This window comes from Nomia melanderi, chromosome 1, assembly GCF_051020985.1.
Source record: "Nomia melanderi isolate GNS246 chromosome 1, iyNomMela1, whole genome shotgun sequence".
Classification (NCBI taxonomy): Eukaryota; Metazoa; Arthropoda; class Insecta; order Hymenoptera; family Halictidae; genus Nomia; species Nomia melanderi.
In genome coordinates, this window is record NC_134999.1 from 30,562,062 (window position 1) to 30,580,964 (window position 18,903).

The window sequence follows — 18,903 nt, forward strand, 5'->3', positions numbered from 1 at the left end:
TAAAACTCGGTGTTCGCAATGTTCAATCGCAGAATCACGAAATTCCTACTCGATAACATTCCTCCGAAACAACACCGGCGTCCTCCATTCCCGTAACAAATCGCAATTATTTTTAATTACATGATTCAAACTCGCATATTTAACGCGTGAGGTCCCGCGTAAACACGTCCGTTCGAAAGGTACATAGAAATATTCGCGCGGTATCGCGTTACCGTGAAACCGAATTCATTAAGTTGAGAGAACGTGTTCGGGATGGCCGGGCTAGTAAACCGTGCAGTAAATCCGGCAAATTTTGCTAAATCGCCGGCTAACGAGCCTGTAACGCGATTCAACGGTCGTTGTGTCGTAACTAATGCAAAGAAATGGACGGTCCCGTTATTCCCGTTTAAAACGCGACCGGTGTCATTATCGCGCGCGCAGAACAGCGCCAATAATCGCTTGTCCCAATAATCTGATTATAAAGTATTGCGTTTTGCTCTGTTATGAAACGTCGTTTAACGCCGCGGCCGCGCCGCGGCCGGTAGCGCCTCTTCGTGTAACAGTAAATGAAAAATAATGGGCGGCGTTACGGTACGCTTGCATAATGCAATTGTAAATGTAAATGTAAGCGCCTCCGCGGATTAATTAGAAAAGGAAACACGGTCACTGTATCCGTACCAATTATATATTTAATAATGCCATTTCATCGGCAAAGAAACCGCTACGAGTGACTCAGTCTCGCGAAGTAGGAGTTTGATTACGAGGATATCGATGGGAATATTTTTTATTGTGCCGTTGAGTATTGTAACATCGCGTTAAGAATATTTAGAGATTGAAATATTTGTCTCTTCTCTCTTCGAGTGGTAATAACGATTGGAATATTGATTATAGGAAGTGTTGCGAACTTTTGATTAACTGGGTCACAAGGGAATAAATTGATTTCGCTTTTAGAAGTTACCGGAAGTAACAGCGTGAAGAGTAGTATCAATGATTAATGCAGAAACGATTTGTCAGGTGAGAATGGGGTTATGTGAAGGATGGAATTATGAGATGTCTCGTCGTCGTGATCATACAGTATTCATTTCCACGAGTTGTCATCAAAAGGAGATACATTAATCCCTTGCGTGGAAATGATGAGCCTCGGTCGCACGTGTTCTCCGCTCGTGACTTGATTTTGTAAATCGTTTTATAAATCTGCCGTACCGTAAACAAAATAATTTTCTTATCTTCAGGAATACATTTAATTGAATCTGTAATAATTCAGTTTCTTTTGTAACCGTTGTGTCTATATAGTTATGATAAAATTAAATAACGTAAGTGAGAATGTTCGAGATGAATAAATCGTAAAGGATTAATATCATTACTACTATTATGTTTACAGGAATGTAATACTAGATTGACCAGAGAAACTTCTTATTCTTTAAAATATCAAGTTAATATTATGAAGTAGGAAAAATATAAATAAGTACACTGGAGAGTGACAGAAAGTTATCGAGTACAACGAATAACTTAAAGAATTTGTTCAAATATCTATATATTTTTTTAAACGTTCTATAAACTGAACTTCCCAATTTTCTTTTAACCGCTGTAAAAAATACGAAACACTTCTCAGCCATCGTAATAATATCCAAACAACCTTCGGAAAGGGTGAAACTTCACTTCTAAACCCCAGTAGGGTTTAAGTTTCTCGACAAAAAAGATAATTTCGTCGTCTACAGCGGAGTTTCGTGACAGATTTAATAAAATTTGAATTAATTAGAGCGAGTGCTTAACTACGGGAGGGATTGTAGACACGAAACGGTGGACCGAGCTACGTGAAATCGATCGAAATTCAACGTCACCGGATCGCTTCGGTGTTTACTTTTAATTTCCTTGGATCGACCTCCACTTTTGCCGAGGTTGCCCCAAGAGTTGGATTCCGAGGTCAGAGGCGTACAGGCTCCGAGAAGGTCGCGATCTAGATCTTGACTTGTGCGAAACCAGTTTGCGAGGTCGCCGAGCTGCTTGTTGCAACACCATCTTCCAGGCTAGTGACCCCCAGAGCGTGTTTGCGTTCGGTTCGCCGAGCGCCGAGCGTAATTTCACGGATTATACGAGCTGGTATTTAATCTGTTCGCGATCGAAAACTTTTTTTGCGAGACGTTCGCGTCCTTTTTCTTCGTGAATTTTGATACGTCGATCAAGGACACCAGTTGTCTCGCTCGAATGAAATGTCGTTGACAGTTGCGACGATCGTGAATGCCGACGTTCGATTAACTTTATTTTTTAACGTATTTAATATTTTAAGAGGGGAAAGGTTGCAATTAACTCTGGACTTCATAAAACTGATCGTATTAATGAGAAGTTTGTAATGAAAATATTTTTGTGAGACATTACAATCGTTAATTAATGGACGCATATATGCGTTCATTGGACACAGCAATGACTACGCGAGACGCATGAGTCTTTCAGTTCTCAGTTGTTTTTGCTAACGGATATGTGAGAAGTTTCTTTTGAACGTAGTATAAGTCATGTGCCTAAAAAATTGTTTATTTTCTTTAAGAATTTTATTAATTATTATTGGATAATAAAACTTAACAACTTTATGGTTTTATGAACATTACCTGAATTGATTAAGGACTGCCAATATTTTTAAGTTCATCCAAACGCGAACTCGCGAAGTATCTCAATTTATGAAAAAATGGACTTATACTACTTAAAAAAATGGCTCATATGAGTTTTTCTATCAGATTGATTTACTCAGAGCACATATATACGGCGGTAGTCCCAAAGAGTTAAGAAACAAATTAAGGCAAGCGGTGAAATATCAGATTTTATAAGTTTACTGTGTCAAATCAATTGACTGAAAGACTCCTCCGTACTTTAATTCTTTGCGCTCCTAAGCCGAGCGTAACTCGACATCGGTTTTATTCACAGCTGTGCCTCTTTGTCAAGATATTTTTAAAATAGATTATATTATTTTATGTTTACACTATTCCCCACAAACTATCTACTTTTTAACCCTTTGCACTCGGGTGTTTATCCAATAGAAATATTTGAACATTTTGTGGTAAGATAAAGACGATATTTTTTGGAACTAACTCGAAGAGAAATCACACATACTTTGAGGAATAAAGCTATTTCATTTCGGTATTTCTCAAATTGATGCATTAGACGAAGTATAATATGAAATATCAAATTTTTCAGTTTTACTATATGAAATCAAGTGGTGAGTGAGAGTCACCTCTCGAGTGCAAAAGGTTAAAATGCATTTCAAATAAAATATCGTAATAATACAGAGTTATCTAGGAAAAAATGCAAAAGAAATTTGGAGTGCAAAAGGTTGAGGATTAACTCTAACCGTACCGAAAACCGGTGAAATGACCGGGTTCAAAATACTGCGTTTTCTTTTGTTCATATAATTTTATATCAATTCCTATATTGTCCGATTAATTGATTTTTCAATTTTCATTCCTTTTGTTTCTGTTTCCACTAGAAAAGATTTATCATCTAATTTGTTTATCTTTATTTTGTAGCCAGTTATTTGAGTTACGGTAGGAAAAGTGCCAGTATAGTTAGTGTTAATCTTTTGAGTTCCGCAGGTTTTTGCAAAAACCTGGTTGAAAAATGCCAAGCGGCGCAATCGCGGAATCAATTTAGAAACTGAATTACGCTTTTCTACTTTTACAAAACTAGATTTTAAATAGTGCGATCGCGACATTTTGCCAGTCTTACTCGGGCAATAGCAAAAATAAAAATCAATAATTAGAAGGAAAAGAAATAAATAAGCTTCATCTGATTCTACGAACCGATAGACTGGCACTTTTCGACAATGTAACAGAGAAGTGCCATCGCGCCGCTTGAGCCTCAAATGGTTAATCCCTTGGCTTATGATTTCTTTCTCAACTCTGATCGATATGGCTACTTTGTCATTAATAATTTATTGGAAAACGAGAAAAATTCTAAGCGTATGTTATGCGTATATTTCCTTTCAAGTATAATAGTTGATTACAGAGCAATAATATTTAATTTGAATTCGAATGAACTGAGTAATACATATATTCGTCGAATCAGGTTGAAAATGTTCACCACGGGTCTCACTGGTTGTTGTAGGGCAAGGGGTTAAAGAAACGATCGCGCACGGTCCATTTTCTGCGGTTCCGCGGATTCGCATGGTAACGGTCTGATAACGTGCAACCGGAAGGCTGTCAATACTGGCGAGACTGTCATTCAGTCGATACAACTCGGTCAGCGACGTGCATTACTCAATCTAACGGTGCCCGCCGGTGTGCGCGCGTTTAAGACGCGTCATTCATGCGCCGCGTAATTGAGCTAGATTCATGCAGTCGGTTCGGTCGGGGCGTTTTCGTTGCGCGAGGTTATCTGCGGCTATCATAAATCTGTCCCCGATGTGATAAAAAACGCACGCAATGTTGCTGCGTCTCGTTGAACGGGCTCAGCCGGCGTTCCGCGTGCATTATGGATGCTGAATCGCTCACTGCCGTTACGCCCAAAGAAGTCACCGAATAATTCAATCCGCTCGACCGTAATCACCGTAGGTTAGATATACATCCTTAAAACGATAGCCGGGCTTTCTTTTAATTTATGGTCCAGTTTCTTAACACTTGGACCGGCGGACCCATTAAAGTCGCATAAATTTATAAATAGAAATTGAACGGTCGGGATCTGACGCAGTCATAATACTTTTAACCTACCTAGCGTCTCGTAAATCTTAACTAAATTCCACTCGCTCGGGGCATTACGTATTTAATAGTTCGTTATTAATTTATTGTCCATTCGTGTCCGCGGGAAACGTTTTTAATGGGCAATTCATATTTCGAATTGGCAAATCGCGCGGATGTAATTCAATTATAGGGTTGGAACTCATTAGCTGCTCCCACCGCGCTATGTTTATTCTCTTCTGCCGATTGAGAACTAGTTTTGTCAACTGTGGATTATTTTGTTTGTGTTACAGGCAGAACCGTTGCAGTTTTTTTTTTTTGGGTACGATTAATCTTCACTGCGTGTAACGCTGGACATTGTTGCGTGGTGAGTTCTTCCATTCTGTTTCTATTGTGCGAACGAACATTTCTCTCTACGTTTACACGGATGTACATGTTTTTTCTGTTGAATATATTTACTTTTATCCTACCAATTCTCGCGTTTTTCAGCTTTTATCTCTTATCCAACGTATTCATTGGAATTTAGATTAAACAACTTTAATTACCAAATTCTGAACCAACCGTTCGATTTCAAACATTCAAATTAAAAGAATCAAAACTCAAATCCAAAGTGACAAAAATCAAAACTCAGATTCGGATTAAGAGAATTAAAACTCAAATTCAAATACAAGATACAATTTTCGCAAGCTCGAAATAGCGTTTTCCAGAAATCGATGGAAACCGAACACCAGTTTTATTACTCGAACGTCGATTTAAAATTCCACCGCGCGTCTGGTTCGATATTAAACGGCGAGGGGTTAATCGCACCAGCTTCACGAAGGCGGAGGAGATCGCTCGTGCCGCGTAGAGCCGTCAAATAAAGCATGTAGTCGTGAGGTCTCGATCGAAATCAGTCATAAGGTGGTGCCGGTAGAGCGCGGTTCGCACGATCGTCGGCAATTCGAGCACCGTTAAGTCCTGCAAGTCTATTTCGCGTGGCCTCACGATGTCTCTTCAAGATACCTTCACATACCGCGAGATCGCTCACTCGACGTAACACGTCCTCGTGCTTGTGCCGAGAGTTCGATGCCCGACTCCCGACGTCGCCCGTTCCTTCCTCACCCGCTTAATCGTGTATTTAATCCCGCACCCTTCGCCCTTATCCCCCCCGATCTTCCGTTCCTCCCTTTTTTTCGTTTATCTTTCATCAGCGTCGGATGAAGTTTACAGAATGAGTATATTAAATGTCGATTAACAGTTTCAGTGTCTGGTTAACTTACGGAATACCCTCGTGGTTTTTAATTAAAGTTTGGTTCAATATTTCGTTCGCAATGTTTACGTTCGATGTTTGATTAAATAATTTTGATTTTAATATTGTCTGATTTGCACAAGGGTAGTTTATATACTGTCGTAGTTAATAAGATATTGTAACGTATAAAGTGTTATTGATAATGTTTGGAAGTATTAGATGTTATTCGAATAAAGTATAACATTTTGAATAGGAGAAGAATATGAAAATTTATATGTTAAATAATTTTAAGCTCAATATAAAGTATTTAAAATATTTTCTAACTATATTTCTATTCATAACGTAAAGAACCTTAACATTTGACGAATGAAATTAGCATTTTATTTGTTCTGATGCATTTCTGAAATGGTACTTAAAACGTAAACATAATGATATATTTAAATGAAAAATAAAAGTTAGATTCCAAATAGAATAGACACAAATTTGAACTAACATATGTTTATTGTAATATACTATTTAAAGTATCACTTCACTCGAGTCTGCCAGCTTCCCATCAACGTGATGTTCATCTTCTCTCTCCCTCGAGCAGCCTCCTTTCTTTGCTCCCTTCACCTTTGTATTCTGGTCTGGTTCTTCATTTATCTTTCTCCGTTTTCGTTTACCCGGATCATCCTCGGTCCCCCGTCTCGTTCGCCAGTCCTTGGTCGTGAGGAACGGGCCGTGAGATTGAGAGCAGGACTTTTTAACGACTTCTACGTACGAAGCTCGTGACGACGAAGAAAAAGGGCCACGGTACGGGCCAACATTCTAGCCTCCAATCCATGATACTCGATAATGGAATCCTTCGGAGACACCGAGAACACAACAGCGCCTTACTGTTTTCTAATCGTACTTCCCTTATCGATTGTAACCCAGCATTTCGGGTACTTCTAGGGTTCCAATTCCTCTTTATTTTATTGAGACACGGAGTATATCAGTTGAAGGGATGATAAGACGATTTTTGGAGCTTACGCGACTTGAATATATTTCAGATATGAAATAGAGTATGCGGTTTAGAGGTTAGGTTACATCAGGTCCTTTATTTTTAATAGAATGGGTTAGATGTTTGACGAGATTGTTCTGGGGAATCGAATTATAATGAAAGTTTCTGCTGTTTCCTGGAAAAACTTTAACTGAAGCTGAAGTTTTATAATTGAAGTTTAGAAAGGTGGCTGATTCTAGGGTTGTTTTCCTGGTAAAGCTGTTCAGTTATTTATTTTTATGGTGACTTATAATATGGTAATTCACAGTAATATTTTATATAAGTTTAATAATGTTTCCAACTGATATCTACAATTAATTATTTATCACAAATGAAAATAAATTAATTACAAAGAAACCTCTTTCATAAAATTAAATTCCACAAAAAGTTATCAACTAAGTCTCCCTTCTCTTATTTCTGCTCAAACCCTAAATCTCCACTAATCAACAACAAATACTAATACAAACAAAATCCTCCCATTAATAAAACCCAACGGCTCCCTTCCACCAAAGAAACAATTCACATAAAACCCCTTCGAACCATCCCACCCGACTCCAAAACTCAACATATAAATTTCCTCCGCATTGTGCCAATATTTTTAAACAAATTACCAGGAACTCTTCCTCTTCGGCCGGTATTCCTCCCCTAATTAGAGCGGCAGAGATTCTCCTGGGGGCAAGAATTTGTTAATTGAAGTTGCACGGGCCGCGTCTTTCGCGTCGCGTCGCGTCGCGTCGAATTAGATCGGAACAACGAGAGCGGGAAATGGGTTGGCGGCCGTGATGAAGGGTGCAAAGGTGCTCCGCTTATTAGGAGGCACCATCTGGTGCCACTTATTGTACCGTGATTCGTCCCGGGATATTGCGACTGAATGCGGAATTTAAATGCGACTACGACTACGCCCGTCCCGCCGGCGTTTTACGCCCACGAGAAACTGTTTTCCTTTTTGCCGGGCGGGCCCCACCCCCGCGTCGACGACGGCGACGTTGAATTTTCATTAAGCAATTATTTCCGACGCGACCGTGGAAATATGACCCTCGCCCCTTCCCACTGCTCTTATACGCTGCCCCGACAGATGTAATATAACAAGTTTTACAATTCCGGGCTGGTCGCGATCCTCCGTCCGCGGCTCGGCGTTTTGAATTAGGCGGGATTATTGCCGAGTTTACGGCGGGATTAACATTGCCATTTGCCGGGGTGGACGGGACGTTCCGAGCGATTACGTGGATCCACTGTGCACGAGTGTTGAACGATGATTTTGTTGTTGCGATTACTGGCCGAGTGGAGATTTGGATTTTTGCGGGTGAAAACTGTGGGGTTGTGTGATCGTAGAGGGATTGTGGTGGGGTTTGTTGATAGTCTTAGGAGGTAAGGGTTGGGGTGAAATGTGTGCGAAGTTTGAGTTGTGTTTTGGGTATGTGGTGATAAGGCTGGTGTCATTTAACCATTGAGTATCGCACGATTTTCCTGAGAAAGATTCAGAAAATGAAACTAATGTGATATTAACTTATGTAGTTGAATTACGTTATTATTATTACAGGTTTATCTTGTTGGATGTCACTGTGTTAGGTGGTATTACTTATAATATAGAAAAATTTTTTAAATAATCGTCGTTTAATCGAATGTGTTAATTGCATCCAATGTGTTAATATTACTAGATTGGATATTTTGTGGGCTTGTGTACGTAGTTATTTTAAGACCTGTGTTTGGGCGAAACTTTGTGTATTTGCATGGACATTCGATTTACCTTAGTTACTTTTAATATTTTTATCAATGCTTATAATATTCTATAACTTTCCGGTATGCTACATACAAAATCGATGTCAATTTTGAATAATCCAAATATCATAATTGATATAATTGAAAAAAGATAAATTGATATCAAGTTACTGATAATTTAATAGTAATTTTGGTATATTTCACACATACACAATTACATTCTACGATCCACTCGTTAAACGTTTCTTCAACTGAATAATTACCGATTACATTGCAATTAAACAATATCATTATTGAAAATCCAGTTATATCCTATTTCTCAACCACGGACAGTTATCTCGCGATAATAGCTAAATCCGCATCTGCCTATTACCTCTACGGGCAGCGTTGTCGCCATATTGAAACATTCCTGGCGCAATTATTGCCGTCGTTAAACGTAATAACGCCTCGTAACAAAGTCCATAGAAATTTCTGCACGCAGCATCATGTAACGCAGTATTGTTAAAAAACCGTGTAATATCGGTGCTCCCGAGCAATTTCAATTTACAGTTACATCCTTAAGGCTCCCGGATCGTGGAACGATCAGCCGAATGCCCGTAGGTGAAATCCGAAAGGATCGAACGCTATGCGAATATTACAGGGGTCAAGTGTTGTCGGCGAAGGTTACTTGAGATGCAATTCCTACAGTCTAGTGGAGAATCTCGAATGCACAGGGTGTGCCAGTTTATCGGGAATACTTTTTTCGAAGTAGATTCTATACATGGAAGCGATATAAATAATTCATATAAACGTATCTCCTGTTCGATCTTGTTTTTCAGTTATAACCATTTTTTTGTTACTTTTATAAGAGATGTTTAAAATTATTTTGTATCTGAACATATACTAATTTCTTGACAGTGTCACATAGAAGATTAACACTAGAACTACCGAGCATTTAAACCGTCTTTTTAAAATTTCTTTATAAATGCTAAGTTCTTTAATAATTTTTAAAGAAGTGTCTGTGCCTTTGTAATGATTGTACAAGAAGAAATTAGGAATTGATTCTTTTGACACGTCTAGTAGTTCTAGTGTTGGTGTATTTATTGTGTCATTAATCAGTTATTGAAAACTAGAGAAAAATTCTGGACATTTTCTGGACATTTCTATATATGCTTGCAATATATATATATATATATTGTAATTGATAATAGGAGAGTGATATTTAATTTGAATTTAGGAGAATTGAATGACATTTACGCTTATTAAACTCTGTTTAACATTTTAATTAAGAGTTGGGGTACTATAAGATAAAGGGTTAATGTTGTAAAGGTTAACGTAAAAAATACCAATAAAGAAATATTTAATAGAAATAAAAATGTAAGGTTTTACAGTAGATATTGAGATTTATTAACACATTGAACTAGGACACCCTGTAGAAGCGAAAGCACACCGGAAAATCTTGTTTGAAGGAAATAAATGCTTCGCAGGAGATAAATTCTTATTGGAAGATAAATATTTCTAATCGACCTCGTTACTTAGGATAATAAACTCATCGAGTCCATGAATGGTGACTTTATACTGGATAGGTTGTGCAACTTCGACGCCTATGCAGAATCAATCGAGCGTAGGTGCAATGATTGTGTTCAATGAGATGCGAATGCCAGTGAAATATTTTCTAGTTAATAGTTCAATAGTATGGAACGAAGTAATTAGTTTCAATACTATAATATAACAAGGTGATGAAATAAATTTGAGAAAATTCAATTCGATATGCTGTTTCATACGAAATTTTATATACACTTATCAGATTTCAAGTTTCATGCATTTCATAGACTAATTAATTCAACAATTCATCGATATATATTACTTCGCAATCATTCTATAATTAGATTCTATATTTAAAAAACAATTAAAAGAATATTACCTAAAGCGATCCATGAAAAGGCTGTGAAAGCTATAAACGCCCCTTTCAAAATTACATTTCCAGCCGAATAAATGTCTCTTCACAAGCAAGACCAATCGATCATCGATGCTTAACTCGAACAGTTTCTACTCGGATCCGTCACACTTCACTAGAATCAACGTTCGTAATTGTAGAATGATCGATCGTGCGTCAATGTAGTTGAGGACGAGTTACACTGGGATAGTCGATGTTTTCCCGCGGAAGCTTCCGAAAAGCGAATCGGTCAATTACCCTTTGGAAGAAATCGATGTCACTCGTGGAGAGCGATACACGGAGTATCGGTGTAAGTAACAGTAAGCCAGGTAGCAATTCTACCTGTAAAACCAAATCGAAAAAGAACATTGATTCATTCGATACTCCGTTCACCAGAAAATTGTATATAAAAATGTATCGAACGTCGCGTTTAATAAACAATTATTCAAATCCTGATAAATACACACAATCGTATAATACTTGTACAGCGTATGAAAACAAACAAAAAAATATTCAATTATAAACAAAACTCTATCGTTCATATCCTCATTAACACTAAAACTACCGAGCTTGAATTGACTTTTTGAAATTCCTCTATAGAACTCCATTCTTATTACAGATTTTATTTACATCAAATTCTTGAATAATTCCTCAAACATCCGTCATCTTTCTGGTAATTGCAGAAAGAAGAAATCAGGAATGCGTAATTTTCACTCGTCCGGTAATTTTAGTGTTAAAAATAAATTAATTTCAATTTATTCTATCATCAATTATTCAACGTTAGACTTTCGATCTCGATTTTATTCCATATTTTCGATCTACCTTGCTAACAAAAACATCCCTCATCGAACAACGAACAAAACATTTTCCTCTCTGAACACCGTTCTAAAGCATTTTCATTCACAAAATCATCCTCCTCGAATACTGCTACATCAGACAGGACACCCTATATACAAGTGGGTGCTACGGGAATTGGTCAACGAATAAATGATAGAACGACCGTGGCGTTAACGACGCGACTGACAAGAGTACCCCCGGCCCCGCGTTATTAAGCCGGAATGCCGTGGTATCGATCTCTCTGGGGGGTGTACGCACGTATCCGCACGGTCCGCGAATTCCCGTGGCGTGCCTTCGACATGTGGAGCGTGAAGATGCCAGCGGCGTCACGCAAACATGCTGTCTGTCGGATGAAATTAGACGGTCAGACCGCAGCTTCTGGGTATGTAATAGTTCGCTCATGGGTATTTAACGAGTTTTGCCCTGTAATAGTTTAATAAAGTTCGCCCGGACGCCGTTTAACACCCTCTCACCTCACCTCGTCGATGCCTATCCGTAGCCTATCCCCTAACTACAGTGATGATCTCGTGTCTTAGCCGGCTACCCACAAGCTAAAAGTGCATAGAGGCGAGGGGACTGTTCTACACTCAGGATACTCGCGTTAATTGCTATAGAACGACGCCTGGGGTGTACCGTGTTGTTATTGGCTGAGTCGCGCGACGAAGAGAGTAGAGGGCAGAATACGACAAAGTGAAAGGTAACAATAGAAGTTGAATATGGCCGTCGGTGTCTTATTTGAGCTATTCATTGGTTAGACTTTTTGAATTTTTTAAGATTGTGAATGGTTGATCGGCTCTTAACCTTTCATGCTTAAACAAATTGCTTTATTATTATTAACAAATATTCTTTCGACGATGCAGGAATTGCATAATGTAATGAACGAGATTAAAGTTTCATTCCGTCAAAATCGATAGAACCAGTTTCATTTACGTCATGTTTTTTTAACAACAACCTGAACAACATTGCGAGTTTATATTTGACACAAGTGGCAGCGCTTTGAAGTCTCGCGTCTCGCTTCTTCTCATACTCATTCTCCGACTTTCCAAACTTTGCTCCATATCCCCTTGTCGCACTTGCCTCGTCAGTTCGTTGGGAATGTGAAAAGATATCGTCTGTGGATAGTACTGGACCGATCATCGTGAGTGGACGCCTTCCCCTTGCCCCTGTGCACTTTTAGCTTTTGGGTTGTCGGCACAGACGTGACGGGTCAATTGAGGTTCCCTCTCCGTCTTCAGCACCCAGACTCCCGCCTCGGAAGCTACTTTTAACGCCCAGCCAGTTATGACAGAGAGCTCTTTGTTGAACGCCCACGGGGAACTAACCGCGTGGGACAGTATGGTAATTCGCGATTGTGAAAGGCGGATAGGCTATCGCGGATCCGGGAAAGACAATCTTGGCCACGCGCAGTGGGTCAAGAAGGTATTTACACACTCAGTGATTTTTTCTTGAGAGTTTTATTATGTGAAAATCAGCGTGTTGATCCAATCTTAATGCTTTCTGGGATGGACGGTAATTGTTTGGCAGTCATTTGTTAAGTAACTTTTAAGGTTTCGAATGTTTTCGTCGGCGTACAGACTTGGGAATTTATTTTTGAGACTTCGATCGTGTGAATATCAGTGCGTTGATGGAATCTTGATGCTTTCTGGGATGGATAATTTTGCCAATGTACAAAGTGATCTACAGAAATGATAAAAATAGAAAAGCATGTTTTTTTATTATTAACTTCATTTTTGCATTTAATATATAACTGTATAATTACGTTATGATAATATGTAATTTTTTCTACCATTGTAAAATTAGAATTTATTTTAATAGTATGTTACAATTAGTACTTATTCGAAGAAGAGTGTCAGATAAGAAGGTGTTCGTTTTGTTCCTGTAGTTTATTGTTCCTAATTGCACTGTGGAAGGAATAATGGCTTGTTACGGCCACACAATACACTATACATAGCAGATGCATTTAAAAGATGAAATTGTACAGTTGAATGTTTCAAATAATTTATGACGAAAGAGTGTAATTTTTTGCAGTAAAGATTACGATATTTTTTATTGTCCCCTGATAATAATCGCTTCGAACGCGAGAAGAGTAATTATACGATTTCACTTAATCATTAATGTGTACGATGAGTGTATAGACACGTGTACACATCAGATAAATGTCAGTTGATATAACAGGTTTATGGTTTCGTCAAATTGACATAGTATCGAGCATACCGTCATAGCCCGCATAGCAATTGCTGAAACAGCTAAATATCCTCGATTGTTTCGTCGATCTTCTGCTTTAATTATTTCTGATTTTGTAGTCGTGTCAGCAGCTGACACGCGAATATTACAACGGAAGGTTCTCCAGTAAAACGATCCACGGTTGAAATGTTAAAATATGAAGATAAATGTCCGAAATTTATTTTTGACACGTGATGTTTCAAGGTAATGTTTCAATTTACTTCACAGGAAAAAACTGTCAATATTATAGTTATTAAAGCTTACAAAACCTGTGTATAAAAATATACAATGTATTATAATGATATAAAACATTGTCAAAAAAACAGGAAAATAGTGCAAGGACGTAGAAGCTTTAAAAGTAGGACTATCTCTACGTCTAATAATTTTTCAGATATTTTTCAACCCCTGCACTTTGAGGGTGTTCATCCCTTTAACATGAACAATTAATACAAAAAAGTAACTTGTAATTTTTCAAATTCTATATAATATAAAAAAAAATAAAGATAACGTATGAAAAATTATATAATATCTCGTATAAATATTGCAAAATTTATAAGAATTATATATGTCATTAACACTAAAACTACCGAGCAGTAAAATCGATTTTTTTAAATTCCTCTATAAATTATATTATTATGTTATTTTCAATGTTATTAATAAGAAGAATAGCTTACTCTGCTACCTACAAACTATTTTTTAAAATGCATTTCAAACAAGATGTGATAATAATACAGAGTTATCGAGGAAACAATGCAAAAGACATTCGGAGTGCAAAGGGTTAAGGGTTAATGAGTCAAGCAAACGTGATAAACTGTCACGGAGCCAGCGATCAAGTCTCTCGATCATCGATAATCCCCGCGGCTCGGTGTTGTTGAACTTGCCCTGGGAACCGGAAATTCTGATTCACCTCGTTCACGTACCTACTGTCGTCGTCTTTCTGCGGGAATAACTGCGAGGCTGTTTTGTCAGGTTGCTTCGCTCACGGCGATAGGAATCGATACCCGCGACGGAGCACAATATTCTCCCGACGATTCGAGAGCGGGAGTCAACGATCGAAATGGAATACATCTTCGGTCACGTATCGCGAAATTCCCTTTTCGCGTGTTTACCGTATATGCAAGCTGCGATTAACTCTTCCCACCATGAGAGGCAAAAGACAACAATATTTATAACATTGTTTCTGGAAAAAATTTCGGAACTTTGACATTGTGCTTTCCGTGCGGACAACCGTTTACAAGCAATTGCTTTATATTTGAAATTATAAATTTGGAATTTGACGTTTAGAAATATTCTCTACAGCTCAGTTGCTTGTTTTAAAGCATAAATTTATAATGCATTTTAATGACTATTCCGCATCTTCTTCCAGCTTTTTCTCCGGCGAATTTCGTTAACCGTAGTCTTTGCTCAATGCATTTATCATTCGATTCACGTGTTCCACATTTGCGTCGATTTTCCGTAGTGATCGATTTTGAAGGATGTTTTCTTAAACCACTTCTCATTCAAGAGCTTCCGAGGTCAAATTCAATTCTCATACTTTATTCGGCTTCCAGAAGCATACTAAACTGAATAAACTCGAATTTCAGACCAAAAGTTCCCGAAATAGGGGTGTCTTTACAAGAATTTCCTTTAAAATCAATCACCGGAAGCGCGTTTGCGTGGAACAAGCGCTAGCTGAACTGAATAAAGAATATGGCTACCGAAACTCTAGAAACTGGAGGAAAAGTAACGAAATGATATTTTTAAATTTCAGGCACTAAAAAACTTTTTGATCGCTCTTTGTGTTTTCGAGTCCTAGCGGTCGAAACACTAGTGGACCACGCGAACTGCGACAACAGATGTTCAAGGCGGGTGAAACTCTTTTGAAAGCGGGAATTTATCTTTGAAAAGGGGGATCCAAGCCCCAGAGCGAATTTGTCTCGGAAATTAATTACAAAAACTGTGCCGCGCCGGTGAGTTTTTAATAACGTTTCCGTCAGTAACTTATCTCTGTGTTTTAAATTCTCTTTTACGCGTTTTTGTACCGAGGGTTTTATAAATCTAGTACGGATGGCGCTCTCGAAAGGAATTTTTGATTGAAAATGTTGCTGTTGGAGTTCTTAGTTCTTTATTGTGTTATATTGAAGTGGAATGATTATGTTTGTTTCTATTTGCTCGTGTTTCGAGTTGGTTGGAAATGAAATTATTGCGATGTAATGGCTAATTTGTTAAACAAGAATCGAGGTCAATTATTTATGGAAAACTATTCAGATGAAGTAATGTATGTAATTTACAATATGAATTGAAGTTAGATTATACAGTATAAACTATATAAGTTATATATTTTACAATATCCTGAGTTAAATAATTTGATGATTCATATATTTTTTAATACTATTTATTTCTATATATTTTTATATTGTAAATATTTTTGAAAAACAGTTGATATTCAATACTGTATGGTTTTATTGTTTAATTATTTCTTTCTTGATTGTTGAAGATCAGTTTCTGTCAAGTATAATAAACTCGGGAATCTACGAAGATAATTTTTTCTGTTCTCTAGTATTTAACATTCGTGCGTCATCAGGCGATGAAGTGGAGAGAGCACGAAGCAGATTCTCCAGTCACGATTTTCATTTCTTATCTATTTAACCGTAGCACAAGCACTCGGTGAAAGCGGCCATAATTCTAGCGAATCTTCCTCCCTCATAAATCGTTAAGATATCGATGCCTCTCAGACGTTTTCTTATTCGTTCGTGATTTGGGTCTGTGCGAGGAGTATCGTTCGCAGAAATTATTCCATTCAATTTTCTTCATTTCCACTCTTCATCGACACTTCTAACGCCATAACTCAACGTTATCGAGCAACTTTTAAAATCATTTTCATGAAATCCGATTCTCACACGTAAAACCAAATGATTCATTCGTTATACCCGTTCCCGGGGAATCTTGCCAAATCCAGTCGCTTGAAAGTTTGATGAGTTTCGAGAGATAAATTCTTGATTTACGCAGAAACATATTTTCTTGTAGAATTTAACCTAGACTCCTATATAAATTCATTTTATCTTCAAACACTTTCGAGCCGCTGAAAATAAAATATCCTCGAATTTGATGAAGTCCACAAAATTTTTAACCCAACTTTTATTTTAATTGCAATATTAATTTCTGCTTTCGTAAACTCTCCCCTAAAACCATAAATTTACATAAAAACCTCTGTTCCAGTTACCATAGCAGAAAAATCCTATTAACGAATTCAATTTCAACAAAACTCCCAAGTATCAACCCCTTACCTTTGTATTTGTATATCATAGAAAATTCCCACTAAAATTAACAAACACCAACATCCAGTCCGTGTTTAAATCAAAATTACCTTTTCCACCCTTAATCGTTCAACCCTTAAAGCAAATTTACCCTTGCACGTCAAACACAATTTTCTTCTCTCTACAAAATTGTCCTAAACCAACCTTAATCATAATAAAAAAATCAAGAATGTAAATTATTCAAAGGACGGCTGTTCTGATAAGGAAAGCTGCACGGTATTTACCGTCACCGTCCGCAAGTAACGAACCAGTCGGTCCTCATAGTTGGCGCGAAACACCGCGTCAAAGAGCGTTAACTCGGTTCTGGTTCCGTCTCGGTTTGTCTCACCCGGGACAAAGGAGCGCGGGGTTCACGGTGGTTGCTCGCGAATCAGGTTTTATCAGGGAAACAATTTTTCCCTCTCCCCTGTTTCACTCTGTTCGTGTGTCCTCGCGCATAGTGCGGCCAAACGACCGTTTTCTGGGGAAAACTCGATAACTTAACCACTTGCGCTGGAAAGATGTGCTGCGTGATATTTTTGCTCCAAAATTACCAACGATATGCATATAGTCTAGATTGTTTTGAAATCTACCACTCTGTACAAAACGATTAATAAACAAAATTAGTGTACATATCTGTATATAATAACTGACGACCGAATTCCTCGCGTGAGATTCTGCCAAGTTTCCGAATTCGTTGCCACTACAAGTGGTTAAAAAGTATGAGCGATACAAAACAATGCTTCAGACAAAAGTTGTAATATAATAGTTGTAATATAAAATATATGGTTGTATTGGTTTTTTACATGATGGGGATATACTGAAGTTTTTTCAATAGCAACGGATAGTTTGTATTTCGATTCCAAGGTTATATAAATAGAGAAATGGAATTTATTTGTACAAAATTGTTAATTTTGAAATGAGAATTATTTTGTATAGCAGAGACTGTTTAGTAACACATTGGTAACTTTCGCGTTTCGTTGTGTAAATAGTCGAATTTTTGGGTTTCGTCCGCAGGCGGTCGCACTGTGACGCGCGCCCGTAGGTTCGAGAACGCCATTGCGCCGCGGCTGGTTCTTTTAATGGCCACTTCTGGCTTCATAAAAATGGCCGCCCCACGGACGGGGCATTATGTAAAATTAAGGGTTTTACGAGCCGCTCCCCCAGTTATGTTTAAATCGCACAATGAGAAAAGTGTTACGAAGCCCGGTGTATTAAAAGTGTGTGATGTCTCGGTTAAACGTGTGCGGCTCGTAAAGGCGCGTGGCATCCTGCTCGGGACACTGCGAAAGGATTTTAAGTTATACTGCCGGCCGTATAAAAGATCAGACCGCGGGCAGAAGCCGGGAAATACTGTTCCGCGGGGATTTACGGGTAACGGAACACTAATTTCAGGATTGTAGAATTTTTTAATCACGAGTTGCCCATGGAACTTGGAGAGAATTAAGGGAATTGCGTAGAAATGGCGCCTTGTAATGGGATTACTTGATCGATGTGAGAAGTTTTTGGTTGATAGCGTTTACGGTGAAGTAGATCAGTGTTTGCAGTTTGGATTTTTATGTTAGTTTCAAGTGTTTTTGTTGAGTATTGTTGAGAGGAGTTGGACATTTTAGGTTGGAGGTATTGTTTAATAATGTGAGACAGCAAGCACAATGAAATAGAATAATATATAAATTTTTCTCGTGTATTGTTATTTCATTGTTTTGACAATGTTTTAACTAGAATTAGTCGTTTTATGTAACGTTGCATTATAGAAAATTATATTTGTTCAATAATATAAGATAAGGTGACTATAACGAATGAAAAATCTATAGTAACTCATTATTTCGTAACGCAGTATCTATGATAATTCAAATTGAAATAAATTTCGAACTATTCATTAAATAACCCTTTTATTTAGCCAAATATTAGACTTTGTTTCGCGTAATCAAAGAATATCACAACCGTCGCAGAAAGAAAATTATTTTACCCAATCACACCGGCAATTATCACTAGCCACGGTGGTTTTCTTCTCGCAGAAACTTCTGGAGACCGCAATTAATACG

General features: G+C 37.8%; 1 protein-coding gene across 7 annotated transcripts in view; it reads left to right on the forward strand.

Moving 5' to 3' along the window:
* The window catches only part of Pgant9 (polypeptide N-acetylgalactosaminyltransferase 9), a 442,501-nt gene that overhangs the window by 231,499 nt on the left and 192,099 nt on the right, over positions 1-18,903 (forward strand). For 5 of the 7 annotated variants that reach the window (XM_076364365.1, XM_076364352.1, XM_076364360.1 and 2 more), the window contains one exon: positions 4,934-5,007. The exons of 1 other annotated variant lie outside the window; for it this stretch is intronic. The gene's annotated coding sequence lies outside the window, so the exon portion shown is untranslated. Of the gene's footprint in view, positions 1-4,933; positions 5,008-15,462; positions 15,533-18,903 lie in introns of those variants that run through there. One more of the 7 variants, XM_076364363.1, reaches the window with a different exon arrangement.